Source organism: Tachypleus tridentatus, chromosome 4 (genome assembly GCF_004210375.1).
Source record: "Tachypleus tridentatus isolate NWPU-2018 chromosome 4, ASM421037v1, whole genome shotgun sequence".
Lineage (NCBI taxonomy): Eukaryota > Metazoa > Arthropoda > Merostomata > Xiphosura > Limulidae > Tachypleus > Tachypleus tridentatus.
This window is the reverse complement of record NC_134828.1, coordinates 9,950,246-9,966,044: the sequence shown is the minus strand read 5'-3', so window position 1 is coordinate 9,966,044 and position 15,799 is coordinate 9,950,246. Positions and strand designations below refer to the sequence as shown.

At 34.1% G+C, this 15,799-nt stretch overlaps 1 long non-coding RNA gene across 1 annotated transcript; it reads left to right on the top strand.

Moving 5' to 3' along the window:
• The first annotated feature begins 3,534 nt into the window (after positions 1–3,534).
• On the top strand, positions 3,535–14,289 carry LOC143248546 (uncharacterized). Its single transcript, XR_013027041.1, has 2 exons — positions 3,535–4,343; positions 13,979–14,289. It is a non-coding gene; the product is annotated as an uncharacterized LOC143248546 (long non-coding RNA).
• The last annotated feature ends 1,510 nt before the right edge of the window (positions 14,290–15,799 follow it).

Sequence of the window (15,799 nt, the reverse complement as noted above, 5' to 3'; positions counted from 1 at the left end):
AGTTTTGTGAAATTTCAAATATTTACGATTTACAACTTACGCGAATAGTATAATGAATTTTCATTCAATCTAATTTCCCATTAAAGTAACGCTAAAGGAACGTTATTGTTTCCAACACATTTCTTGGCAGAATGCTAAGACTTACCGTACGACAACCATCTTTCCCAATACTTTTGAATTTATAAAGTTAACTAAATCAAACAAGAGATCGTCATATTTGTCTAATAGAATCAATAACATTTTAACTCCCTCTTCAAAAAAAAAAAAAAAGTTAACAGAAAACTGGCAAATCTGGTTATGTGTAGACTTATACGTTTACGACGCTAAAATCAGGGGGTCGATTCCCCTCGGTGGACACAGCAGATAAGTCGATGTGGTTTTGCTCTAAGAAAACACGCACGGGTTTGAACTAGCAAAAACTGTGTAATTTTATCTATTTCTGTTAATTGTTTTTTGTTGTTTAACAATCATTTCCATAGAATATAAGTTTAACAAATTCGACGAGAGTGGTCTTTACAGTTTGTTATAAAGTTGTTTGCTGTAGTGGTTCATACTAAGGGTCACTAAAAAGTGCATAAACCATAATAGAACGTTCAGGTAAAAAACACCTTAAACAGTAAAGATTCAGTTCATACAACGCTTTAAAACTTTTACCATTGACTGCTAAGACTATAAGCATTTTAAAAATATACAAAAAAGAAAATCCGCTTAAAACAGTCAGTTTGTAATTATTATTATTTTCTTGCCAACTTACAACGAAAACAGCTTAATATATTGCACCTTGACCTTTTATAGAACACTAAATAAGGTACTGTTAAGGTCATGGAAGTATTGAAAAGTCTGTTTGTTTTTCTATATTTACATAAAGTAACAAACATAATAATTCTAGTTTAAATGGCATTATTACACCTTAAAGTTATCTTTGTTATAGATATCTAGCGTTCCTTTAAAAAAACTTAAATAGTAATTACTAACCAATAAGAGATAAACATTAGATGACTATAACATGTAGATACCCAATGATTTGTACGCTATACAATCGATGTCTTTAGGAGCTAACCCCTATATAACGTATGAAGTAAACAAGTTAAAAAAAATCAGTAGACATAATATTAAATTTTATTAGAACCATTTGTAGAATAATTACCTTAAAAAACACCAAGGTGTATTTCAAGTGATGTTTTGAGTGTGTATGTTTTATTTGAAAAAGCTGTTTTTCTACTGATACAGTTTTATAGACACCAGGTGGGGGTTGTGTCTTAGTCTAGACAAATATTTTTCCATTGTTTTACATTGTAAAGAGAGAATTAAGTAGTACAAAAATTATAAATACTCACTATGTTCTCAAATAAATCTCCATGACAAATTCTAGCTGCATCTTAACGTTTTACATGTGGAATTAATATGATCAAATAGTCAACAGCTACAGTAAATCATCGTGAGCCATATCAACTAGCTAGTACCTATGTTTAGTATTATTATTATTATGTACAAAGTTAATTACTATATCAAGAAATCCGTTGCTCATTGATCGATATACAAAACTGTTAAGTGTACGAGGTGTTATTAGTTCAGTCACTAATCTAATATTTAATGATTATTTAGTTTTCATAACAAGTGTTAAATGTAATTACTTTAAATGTGATGACAAATTTCTTTACATATCTCGGTAAGAGCCTTACTTTGTATGTGTAATTCAGTTGTTATAAGTTACCTGAACCTTCTGTATTGTTTATGTTGTCTTAAGTGAGTATTGTTACACCGTGTCGTCGCGGAGTTTGTAGAAAGTTCTAGGCCTCAGTTGGGAATATATATATATAGTTTGGTTTGTTTTGAATTTCGCGCAAAGCCACACGAGGGCAATTTGCGCTAGCTGTCCCTAATTTAGCGACGTAAGACTAGAGGAAGGGTAGCTACTCATTACCACCCACCGCCAACTCTTGGGCTGCTCTTTTACCAAAGAACAGTGGGATTGGTCGACACATTTTAACGTCCCCCGTATTAAACGGCGAGCATGTTTGAGGTGACGGGGATTCGAAACCACGATCCTGAGATTACATACATGGCCATGCTGGACCTGTATATATATGATCAAGCGAGTGCAAGTTAAGTTCTGTCGGAAGGAAAGTTATTTAGTTAAAGTAAACGTGAAGTTAGCCAGCATGTGAGTGACGAGCCTTTAGCTCTAATGGGCGATTTCTATAGTGTGTTTCACAGCTATGTTGTAGGAACAGAGACAATAAATATTTTTATTGTCATTTGGATTCTAAAGTAACTGGAGTAATCTGTCTAAACTTATGACGGACAAAGAACAGAGAGAGAGAGAATTATATACAGTTCTGGGTGTAACTGTGATAGCAAATTAAATGAAGTGAAGCTAGACTTCATTATTGTTAGTTTAACTGTAACGAGCGATATTTTAAAATCAGTTTAACAGAAACAAGGATAATAATTTATCTTGTCAAAGAGTGTTTAAAGTAAGTGAGGCAGTTTGTGTGGTATTTGGAGAATTATTTAATGTTCTAAATACATTTGTGGTAACCCACGAAGCAACGTAAGTGTATTTATTGTAGATTATGTAATAAGAAATTGTTTTTTGTTTGTTTTGAATTTCGCGCAAAGCTACTCGAGGGCTATCTGTGCTGGCCGTCCCTAATTTAGCAGTGTAAGACTAGAGGGAAGGCAGCTAGTCATCACCACCCACCGCCAACTCTTGGACTACTCTTTTATCAACGAATAATGGGATTGACCGTCACATTATAACGTCCCCACGGCTGAAAGGTCGAGCATGTTTGGTGCGACCGGGATTCGAACCCGCGCCCTTCGGATTACGAGTCGAACGCCTCAAAACGCTTGACCATGCGGGCCCGTAATAAGAAATAGAGAAGAGAAAAATAATTCGTCTTATCAATTGGGTTTTAAACTAACTGAACCAGCACTTGTGGACTATTGATAATAAAAAGAGAGTAATCTAAAGTTTTAGATACGACTGTGATATCCTATAGTGTAAATAATTTTTGTACTCACGTTTGACTGTTTTGAATCTATTGTTTTAAACAAGTGGATTGTGTGCTGTCCGTTTATTGTTCGAATTTATTGCCGTAAAGCCACAGACATCTACTGCAGAAGAATCCCAACACCTACATACATTTTAACCTGAGACCAATAGGTGTGTATAAATTGCCAACTTTAATTTACCTTGTTTTCGTTAAGATAAGCACATTACATCTGTTATCACTGTCGCTAGCCTGGCATGGTTAGAGCGCCTGACTCGTAATCTGAGTGTCGCGGGTTCGAATACCTATCACACCAAACATGCTCGCCTTTCCAGCCCTGGAGACGCTATAATGTGATGGTCAATCCCACTATTCATTGGTATAAGAGTAGCCCAAGAGTTGTCGGTGGATGGTAATAACTAGTTGCCTTCCCTCTAGTCTTACACTGCTAAATTAGGAACGGCTAGCGCAGATAGCCCTCGTGTAGCTTTACGCGAAATTTAAAACAAACCAACCCAAACAAACACTGTGGCAAAACTTGTGCGCATGCGTACTTGCAGTATTAAGTTTAATAAAATACAGATTTGAACAACTTCTTTAATTGGTCATCATGAAAGTTTATTTGTGCTAAAATAGATATTCGGCCTTCATATCTTCAAAACAACTAGAAATAAACCGACGTTGCGAACTCAAACTGAAACAAAATATTTATTTTTATTATCAATTACAAGCGATAATAAATGTCTAGATGAGAAATATTCTTAACAATTCTTAGGAAATTTAACCATTCTGTTCTGCTTACAGGTCACTACGCAGTTGTTACTGTAACAGTCCTGGCGGTGGTGAGTGCATTGAACATATTTGAAAATAATTTGTCGGTTTTTTTTAAATGCCATAACATTTAAATTGTTATCCATCGTTAAAACTATAGCTTAAGCCTATACGTGTTTATTCCAAAATGCGTTATATAAAAGTTGAGTTTGAGCTATATAGAATTTAACTAGTTACTACTAAAACTCTGTACACAACACAAACAAGGACGATCTATAGAAATTTAATAACTGCCACATACCCCTAAATAAGTGAACGACGCTTACTTCCGTCTTCAGATGGAAACAGAAACATGCGCAGATATGATGCGCAAGATCATTGTTTTCCACAGCAAGACTCTGAAGGTGTTTTACTGTCTTCAAGACGAACCAATGGGAATGGAGAAGATGTATGTCAAGGCTAAACCGATAGAAAAACTCTGTGAGTATGGCGGAAAGAAGATCCACTGGTATCATCACTTTTCTGACTGTTACACTGATATCGACGAAACAGACTATGCATGCGCGTAGGATAATGGTAAGTTCCAGAATTTTGGGTAAAGTGTTGATACTGTAGGAATTTCAAGTACATGAGAAAACTGATACAGCTGTTGTTAAAATCATTGACATACCAAAGAAGTTAAATACTTTCGAAATAAAATATATGTATGTAGGTTAACACTGAAGTTAATTTTTATCAAAGTAAAATAACTGGAACTGAATATTATGATCTTTTACAAATGTGATAGCAGAATAGAGTATCGTCTTTTCTTTGATACTAAAAGGTCGTTGAACTTTAACAAAAATGTAAGAAAAAAGTGCCCTCATTATTGGTCTAATTATTAACAGTAGATGGCGCTTTCGTTCGGTATTGCTAGTGTCTGAACTTTGATTAGCCACAGATATACTATGGATCAATTGCAAATACAATTACTAAAATTATAAAAAATGACTTGTTTATGATAAAGTTAGGGATGTACTTATGTAGGTAAACCTGATTTATAACTTGTTTTTATGAGGAACAGGAAAAATTAGACAAATTTAATGTTTAGCGTAGAGTGATTTTGTTTTACTGTTTGGAGCTTCTTGAAATTTTTAAAAGTTTAATATAAAATTTAGTTATATAACAAACAGTAACTATAATTTACTGACTCTCGATAGTTCTCGAGAAAAGGAAAACTTTACATTTCAAACGTCACTCAGAAGATATGTATTTCCCAGAAGTGGATAAAACCTTCGAACGATACAGACTTCTTGTTTCGGACGACGAGTTCCCTATCTAGTGAACAAGTTAAAAACCAATAATATATATGTGGGACAAATAAAAGAGTGTATTTTCTTTCCGTTCATGAAGTTTACATATTCTGTGTAAACATTTACATTAACAGGAAATTGAGTGAAGTGATGTTTATATTTGTGGTTAGACTTATTTCTTTCCAGTTTGGGACTAGCGATGCATCAGTGGATTATAAATAAAGAAACAGTGTCAGTGGGTTAAGGTGGAACGGTGCAGTATTATTGCTACGTTACAAAACTAATGCTCTTAAGTACGTTTTGAAAAATGCCATTAAAAAACATTTCGGCACGTTGTGGTGATGGTGAGTTACAAGTTTGTTTTATCAGACATGAGGTGGTTTGATCAGCCACTGTGGAGTTATTAGGCCCCTGTATTTAGTTGCATGGGTGAATATATTCGCTGTTTTTTGTGAACCAAACATATCTGACGTTCACGGCCAAACTTGCGTTTTCACATACAATAGTGGGGGCCCGGCATGGCCAAGCGTGTTAAGGCGTGCAACTCGTAATCTGAGGGTCGCATCCCGGTCGCGCCAAACATGCTCGCCCTTTCAGCCGTGGGGGCGTTATAATGTGCGGTCAATCCCACTATTCGTTGGTAAAAGAGTAGCCCAAGATTTGGCGGTGGGTGGTGATGATTAGCTGCCTTCCCTCTAGTCTTACACTGCTAAATTAGGGACGGCTAGCACAGATAGCCCTCGAGTAGCTTTGTGCGAAATTCCAAAAAAACAAACAATACAATAGTGGGAGCGCCATCTGTACATAATTCTAACTAATAAGACAGATTAAACATTTTACAAATAAATCATTACCGCTATAATACAAAAGGCTATAAAATGGGATTAAAAATTAAAAAAAAAGTGACACAAAGTTATCTCACGTATGTGTTTAATTTTATTTTATTTTAGTCGTTTTATGTTATTATATTTTTAAAAACGAATCGCTACCGAAATCAAATACATGTACACTAATTATTGTGTTTTTATTATGTTATATAACGTATTATCATTAGCTTTTGTGACATTAAAATACGGTGAGATTGATGAAGTATTTAGCACATGCTTTTTACTCGTCATATAAGAAAAAATAATTAGCATTTTAAGGAATAAAATATGTTAACAGATGGCGCTATTTTCGTAAAGAACATTTATAAATTGCAATAGCTTGTCTTCAATGGTTTCTACATCGTACTGGAACATGAAAATTTACAATGGTGACCACATATTGTGTTGAGATTTTGAACAGTATTAAAAGTAAATTCGTGGCATTGTTTATATTTCTAGATTTTTATTTTTCGTAACTTTAGTGTTATTTATTTTTATATTTTGTGAAAATAATGAATAATGAATAATTGGTAGTTAGAGGCTTATTTGATGTTATTGGTCACTCACCAAGAAAGCTATACGTATTTTAATTTATTAAATCTTAACAGTTAATACGGGCTTATCTCTATAGTAATAAAAACAAGTTTAAAAATGAAGCATACTTCAAAGAAACATGTAAAATAATATGTTCATGTGTATTAATTTCAGGAATTGATGATTTAAAAAATATAACTCGGTACATTTATAGTGAAAGTTAGACATGGCTTGAAGACCAGTTAGTTGAGTTTTTCATTTGGAGAAATGGCTTACGTAAACTTTTCGCTAGTCTTAGCTTTCGGCTTGTTTGAAAATCACGCAAAGCTACTCGAGAACTATTTACGCCAGCCGTCCCTAATTTAGCAGTGTAAGACTAGAGGAAAGGCAGGTAGTCATCACTACCCAACTCTTGGGCTACTCTTTTACTAACAAATAGTGGGAGTGACCGACACATTATTATGACTCCGCGGCTGAAAGGGCGAGCATTTTTGGTATGACAGAGATTCGAACCTGCGACCCTCAGATTACGAGTCGAGCGCCTTAACCACCTGGCCATGCCGAGTTCCAATATAAGGATCGGTTATGCCTTAATCTGAGCATATAGTGCCAATAAAATGAGAGGTTGTTTGTTAATTTGAGTCACATTTCATGAATATAATTAAATTAAAAACGTTTTGCGAATCTTAGAAAAATCGAAGATCTGAGAATAACTCCTTTTATATTAAAATGAAAACATTTAAACATATATACATATTCCAAATTACAATCAGATTGTAAAGTGAATGTTTTGTTTTTAATTCTGCGCACAGGCGGCGCTTACATGTAGTTTAATTATCTGGCTGCTCCTTCTGATACTCACTGATTTGTGTGACTTCTTCAAGCATCTCTGGGCATACGGAGCTGCGAGTACGTGTCAGAGCTTCCAATGAGGCACTCTAAGTCGATAAAGCAGCATTTAACGGAATTCTGAGCCACGTAAAACAATTTTTAGCAGTTATTGGTTATAGCTAGTAACCCTCGATGTCAAACAGAATATTGCATGCACACCGAATTTCACCAAGTTTGTCTTGATGACAAAACTGTCCACTTTTACCATGCAGCATCTGTTGCAACCAGAACTCCATTTTTAGTAAGACAATATGTACATTTCTGTACAGTTAACCAGGTTTCTGGCATAGATTTATTTGCAATTAATTTAACAGCGTAATTAATTTCTTCAGAAAGTGAACTAATTGTTAAACCTAACTATTTCTATCTAGTGTAAGTCTTACAATTATATTGTTGTGTGCGTAACGTATGATTTTTTTTCATGCTACAGTGTGCTACAATACATAAAAAAGCGCCCCCTTTTGAGTATTAATAACTACACTCGACCGAATATTGTTTTCTACGTTTTTCTTAGTTATCTTAATACGGCTTTCAAAGTAGATGCAATTCTGTCACAACACCGTAACACACTCTCCCTCACACATTTGCAATGCTACAACACATACGAAACTTTTTGTGTGTTTTTACCTACTTTAAGCCTTATATTTGCGGATGTTGTGTAACAATATGTTAGAACTCTCTTTTTTTTTTTATAACCTTATTTTTAACCGTTTGAGTGACATAAAAACCATTAGAAATTATTAGGTTTCCGGAATCGACTTCGAGACAAACATTACAGAATACCACTACTGGAATATTTGTGGTGGCACTTCCGGAATTGCGCAGGCGTCTTGGATATTGTTGTTTTCAGAGCAAAGTTAACTCTCTGAGTCATTATTCCGATGACGGTTGTTGTGAAGAGTGTTAATTTGAGACGTAGGAGTTTTGTGGTTGGACGATTCTTTGAAGATAGGCGTCGTGGTGCTGTATTAATTTAACGCGCGAAGACAAATCTGACATTAATTTAATCCAAATTTTCAAGTGATTTTTTCACTTCGAAAATAATTATGATTAATTAACATCAGAAAATAATGTAGGACGAGATCGGCAATGTAACTGGATAGGATGTTTATCTGTATTCTTAAGTAAAATATTCTACGTTTAAAATGCTTGTATATACATATTTCTTTTAAAACTAAAATAGATAGCACTGTCATTAATTTAGCAGTGTAAGACTAGAGGGAAGTCAACTAATCATCACCACCCACCGCCAACTCTTGGGCTACTCTTTTACCAACGAATAGTAGGATTACCTGTCACGGCCTAATGCTCTCACGGCTAAAAGGGCGACCATGTTTGGTGTGAAAAAGATTCGAACCCGGGACTCTCAGATTTACGAGTCGAGTGCCTTAACCACCTGGCCAGGCCGGGCCTGATATTAATGTGAAAGAGGTAACTGTTCTCCTGGAGAAAAGAAGTAAAGAAATACATATAGTTTTTAATTATAAATCATATTGAAAGGTAGAATTGACAGAATATTTATGTAAGAGAAAGAAACAGAAAACTAAACGCCTGTCTGGGAGAACTGAAATGAACTCGAAACCAGATCATAAATGAGGTGTGAATTAATGTTAAAATTATGAACAACATTTGTGTATGTAGAATGAAAGAAACTTTTTTAAATTATATCGAATTAATCTTTCATTAATAAAGCGTTACCTTTTAAAAAATGAATTTGTTCTAACGCATTGTTTGTTTGTTTGTTTTGGAATTTCGCACAAAGCTACTCGAGGGCTATCTGCGCTAGCCGTCCCTAATTTAGCAGTGTAAGACTAGAGGGAAGACAGCTAGTCATCACCACCCACCGCCAACTCTTGGGCTACTCTTTTACCAACGAATAGTGGGATTGACTGTCACATTATAACGCCCCCACGGCTGAAAGGGCGAGCATGTTTGGGGGATGCGAACCCGCGACCATTCAGATTACGAGTCGCACGCCTTACGCGCTAGGCCATGCCGGGCCTGTTCTAACGCAATATAGGCTTATACCTTATTAGTTCGTGTACTTGACGTCTTTCCATGACCTATTTAACGTGAAACGTGTTATATAATTACCGTCTAATAACGGTAGTTAATTTATTGAAACTTACTTTATAACGGTGTTTTTTTTATTGTATTTCTCATAAGTCAAAATAACTTGTTTTCATCATTTACATTATATTTACTAACAATCTATTTACATTTACTTCAAGGGATATTTTGTTGATTCTATTTCTCAACACTTGCTAAAAATATTTTCGGAGCTTAATATTTTAATTTTCCATCATCTAGTTACTAAATCTCTAGTCTAATACGACACTTATCTTTACACCCCTTCCAATTCCAATGTTTAAGAAGAAATCGACACTTTGTAATTAACTCACATTTACTCGAACTTAGTTGAAATTTCCTTTGTAATTTCTGTTGAATATCTACATTGGGGTGAAAGAGTGATTTAGGCCTTACTCTGGTGGAAAAAAGTGTGCTCTGTTGCTTTTCGGATGATATATAGTGTCCAAAAATAAAAGTATAAGTGCTTACAAGACATTAAGTAATAGCGAACACTTATTCAACTTCCAGTCCCTGGGCCAAGAAATTAAAGTTTTGAATCCTTTTTTGTGTTTGTCAAGTCAGCGTAACGGGGTCGCCGTGTTTTATTAAGTTTGTTAAGGAAACTTTTTGTACGTATACTTATTTCTCCATAGCAACGTAAACATAGTTAAATAGTGTTATGTCTATTTGCGACCTAAGCAGACTTGACAGCTTGCCAACAGCTGACTGTTTATCTTGACATCTTGTTGTTTATGTTCGCGCTTTTCTAAAGAAAACCATAACTTTGACAAAAAAAATGATAATTTTATTCGAGTCAAGAAGTATCTTTAATGTCGGTTATGAAATCTTTCTGAATAAAACAAACAACAAATGTCGTTTAAAATTAACTAATTAAAGTTCGTTGTTTTAATTTTAATTTTCACTGTAGGAAAAATCTCATTACGAATGTATATTAAAATGTTTTAATTGTCACCTTCAGGAAGTCGGTTAAATTTCTCTAGTAAACAATTGAATCTGCTTGAGATTACACATAACGTTACAAAGCATTGGTTTAGGCTGTTCAGTGTGAATAGATATAATCTACATGACAGTTAGATAATGTTGTGTTTGTAACGTCTCTGTTTAGTTTAAGATAATGTTTAATGCATTTATTCGTATGATAGACGTTTATATTGTTCCAATACAATTCTATCATCAAACTTCTATGAAGAAGTTGCCACACAAAATAAAATGCTTGCTTTGATAAATATCTTGTTAATTTAGCTTTAAAAATAGTCTACCTTATCAATAAAATACTCAATAAATAACGTTAGCAAGAAAATGTAACTCACAAATATAATGAACGTTTAAACGTTTAGGTGTAAATAAACTCCTACGTGAAACATTTCGTTAAGAGAACAAAAATCTAAAAATCTGAACGACTTCAAAATGTTATTTCATTGTGATCGATGCCACTTGTCTGTTCTCCACAGCACTGAAGATGTGACAAGTTGCTGACTTAAAGTATATCTCTACCAACACTGGCACTAACACGACAATAGTGTTAAATCTACAAATACTTTAAATGAGTACAAGGAGAGCTTACGTGGTCGGTCATACAGACCGACCTCTATTGAAGGAGTTGGCCACATCGTATTTATTGACGTACATTCAAAAGTTTATTGAACTGCGTTTTTATGAATTTATGTTAATAAGTTTCATATCAAATTGTAATTCAAACTTTAATAAATATATTAGTTAATTTCTTAATTTAAAATCAAATACTCAAAGAACGTACCTAAATGTAGATTTTAGTGAGCCATGTGGTATGTTGAATGCAGCACTGGTTAAAATTAGATGTTTATGATGTCAATATACAAAGTCTGTAGTTTCGTAGAAATTAGGTACTCATATTAAAAATATTTACAAGCTGGAATATAAAATATGAACCTCACATCTTTTATATTTTGCTGAGATATGGCTTAGGTAGTGAGTCAAACACGGTGGCTCCGTTTACTCCTTTTCTCTTCAGTATATAACATACGAATAACCAGCTGACAGCTTAAAATGTGTCCTGGTGGTTTTCTCGGTTAATTTGCTGTGTAAAAAGGCTACCATGTTCCTTCTAACTAATATTCCAAGGAAGTAGGTTGTGGTTTTAGTCTGCTCGAAGTTTCATATTTTTTAGACTTAAATAATCTTAGTTACTAAGCTTAATAACTTATCATGGAATTCTATGGTATCAGTATAGTTGTCTATTTTTTAAGTTATCCAACTGTATATAAAAAACTTAAAAATTTGGTTTGATAGCCTCCACATGCGAAATTTTAAAACGCAAGGTCATAGCTAGAAGAGATATTGTTTGCTTTACTTCTTTATTTATTGTTTTATATTTTAAGAAAAATAAATTTCATAACTTATTTCTAAATATTAATAATCTATATACATATATAATGTATAGAAATTTAAATGTGACTGTATATAACAAAATACTAGTCCACTAACTTATAGCCAAGACAGGCCTGGCATGGCCAAGCGTGTTAAGGCGTGCGACTCATAATCTGAGGGTCGCATCCCCGTCGCTCCAAATATGCTCGCCCTTTCAGCCGTGGGGACGTTATAATGTGACGGTCAATCCCACTATTCGTTGGTAAAAGAGTAGCCCAAGAGTTCGCGGTGGGTGGTGATGACTAGCTGCCTTTCCTCTAGTCTTACACTGCTAAATTAGGGACGGCTAGCACAGATAGCCCTCGAGTAGCTTTGTGCGAAATTCAAAAACAAACAAACAATCATAGCCAACACAAAATCACTTTGTAAAGACTAAATGTCTGTTCTATACCATTGGATACGACAATATGAATGAACGCGCATCGCGTTAAGGCAAGTTTTGTAATGTTAGCTGGGCATGACTGGAAGGTCAATATAATAAACAGACAATGTATATATATAAAATGTTATATGATTTAATCTACTTAGACTAAACATTTGTATTATTGTGTTATAATACGTAGCCATTCTAGCATGAAAAACAACATAATTTATATTTATTTCCTAATATTTCATAATGGTTACGTGGTCGGTCAATTGACAGACCCCACATAGGGTACAGAAAATAACATAAAATATAAAGACTTACTGGTAACAAACGTTTCAACTTTATTTAGGATGTTTTAGAGATTGCGCAAATAATATTTGAGATTTTTTGGATGAATATTAGTTTTTAATCACAACGTGAAATCACTTTGCACTCGGCCTAGTAACAAAACAGACTTGATATTTTCACAAACAAATCCTTAGTAAAAATATTTCATTAAAATCTGGTTTTTGATACAAAATGCTTGTAATATTTACTAAACGTCTACCAAATTTTGTGAAGGTACACCTGTTGTATCAAAATTTATATTTCAAATACTTAACGTGTGCAAATGTGTATTTGGTTTGATTGGAATTTCGCGCAAAGCTACTCGAAGGCTATCTGCGCTAGCCATCCCTAAGTTTACAGTGTAAAACTAGAGAGAAGGTAGGTAATCATCACCACCCACCGTCAACTCTTGGACTATTCTTTTACCAACAAATAGTGGGATTGACCGTAACATTATAATGCACCCACGGCTGAAAGGGCGAGTATGTTTGGTGCGACGGGGAGTTGAACCCGCGACCCTCATATTACGAGTAACGCCTTAACCCATCTGGCCATGCAGGGCCTTTTTGGGGAGGAGACAAAAATTAAACATTACAGCAATTTTAAATATTTTAAATACCTTAAGTGGCCTTATAATGTTTTAAAAGCATCACTGGTGAATTAAGAAAGCTAGTTAATTAATGCAAAACGTTTTGTTTTTTTGTGTGTATTTTCGGTTTATGAACGTAAACCTCCTTTACAAGGTTATTTGTTATAAACGTAATTGGCAAACTTTATTCAGCCCTGAATAATTTGTAAACACGAGTGTTATTTAGTTACTGTCATAAGAAAAAGTAAAACTTGACCTCGCCTCCTTATTTCGCAATTATTATTATTACTTTCTGTATATATATTGTTGGCACTCAAAACGTATATTTAGAATTAGAATGTATATATGAACAAAAATATTGTTTGACATTACCTTTGGCTGTAACGGATTTACTAGTCTATATTTATTGTAATATCGATGTTTGTTTTAGTTAAATATATATTTAGAAACGCATGTAACTTACAGTGTAAAAATAAAAGTCTGTTGCGAAATTCCCTAAATTTGTAGAAGATTCTTGAGTGTAACATACAGTGTTTTACACTGTTGCCAACTAACATTTCTTGAACGTTGCCTTGACGTTTATAAACCGACACACGGAGAGACAGTTTAATATTGTTGTTGATTTGCTACAGTTAGTATACTATACAACTCGGAACCCTATCAGTCGCAAAACTACAGATATTTGACCAGGATTTTTTTTTCATTTCGAATACCTCCCAACTTCAGTAACTTAACTACGGACATTAGTATTTCTACGAGGGCATTAACTTTTTTCATTTGTAAAAAACTCACATGCGAACAAGCTAGCTAGCTTTCCATCAGTTGAAGTATTTGTGTTTTTCTTACAGCAAAGCCACATCGAGTTATCTGCTGATTCCACCGAGAGGAATCGAAGCAGTGATTTTAGGGTTGTAAATCCGTAGACTTACCGCTGTACCAGCGAGGGACCCAAGCGAAGTGTACCTGTGTATCAATATGGAATTAATTCGCTAATTGTGAATCGTCGATAAAATATTCAGTTCCAGATCAGATATAAGACCGAATATTGTTTGTTTGTAAAACTTGTGTATATAAATCATTATTTGTAATAATCGTTATTATAAATTGTATTGTTATTTGTGTATTAAAATATATTTCTGTTCAGAAAGAAAACTATGTATATCAGTGTTGTTGGCAGATATAAATGTGAAACATATCGATATCTATCAACATCTAAATTAAACTTAAATTTTCCGGCTGTTTGAAATCGTAATACGTAACATAATAATTCGGAGATTCGTCCAAAATAAATTATAATACGTAACGTAGCTTAAAATGTAGAGGAAGAAATCGAATTTTTCATATGAAAATGAATAGTTCGTTACGCATTTTAACAAGATCATGAAAACACCATATTACGTTCATCTTACGAAATTATTGTACAGGGTGGCCCTAAGTCCCTACCCATCCATATATCTTATGTATCCAGTGTGTCTGTGTGGTGTCACCAGTATTCTTGCGTTCATGTACCCACGTACTTGTCACAATACGCTCTTCAAGTACAAATGGGTTTACATCGGCCATATTTATCTGAAAAAAAAAAAATACATGCGTAATTGAATATAACATAATAACATATGGATGGGTAGCGACTTACGGGCCACCCTGTATATTTTCCGTTATTGGTGTATTTGTATTTGATGATCTTCGTAGATGGTCATTCAGTAGAAACATTTTAGCGAAAGTCAAACTTTGTCGATTAAATATAAATAAATGCAAAACAATCGCAAACAAACACACATAATAATTTGTATAAAGAACTAAGTCTTCCAACAAATCACATTTTACTACATATTTAGTTAAAGTAGAATTCAGCATGTCTATAGAACCTCTGCCCCATGGCAGGAAGTAGACACCCCTCAAAATCAATGTTACAGTAGAATTACCTGTCGCGAGCTCCTGAAGTTGCCAGAGTGTCTGCCAAAGCTGGTCACGTTGTCGCCACTGTCATGATTCGCCATTTTGAGCCAATGTACTAAACCAGATTCAACGCCTTCCAGAGACATACTTAAGTCCTGCTAACTGTTTATAAGGCGCCAACTAAAATATGTTATTGAACAAAGGGTATACGACACTAAAGAACTTTAACCTGGACCTGACATGAAAGAAGTCATGTACTCTATACCCAGACTATATATAATTTATAAACAAATAGGAAAACTGAAAATTTTCTATTCACTAAGCTACAAATAATTTATAGTTGAAACGCTTAACAGAGAATAATATTGATCCACGCAGTTACTTAGAGCATTCAAACAAAAATTTTCTATACAGATTCCAAAAACAGGATACCATACACAACATACCCCCCCCCAACTTTTCTTTATTATTTCAAATATATAAAAACAGAAAGTTGTATTTATCTACAATAGAACTTCCAACTTTAACCTCGTCGAAAAACTTCAGTGCATGACGTCAGTCATCAACCATACTGGAGAAACAAAGTTTACATGGACTCTTCAAAAACATAAGAGTCTGTTATAAATAAACACCTGAACATTCTATTGTTAGTTAACACTGAAAAACATTTTTAATTTTCTGAATAATATTCTTTTTTTCACAGTACAGAATTAATATAAAGTGAACTGAACAGTTTATATTACACGTGACATCTCACTGACTGGGTCATC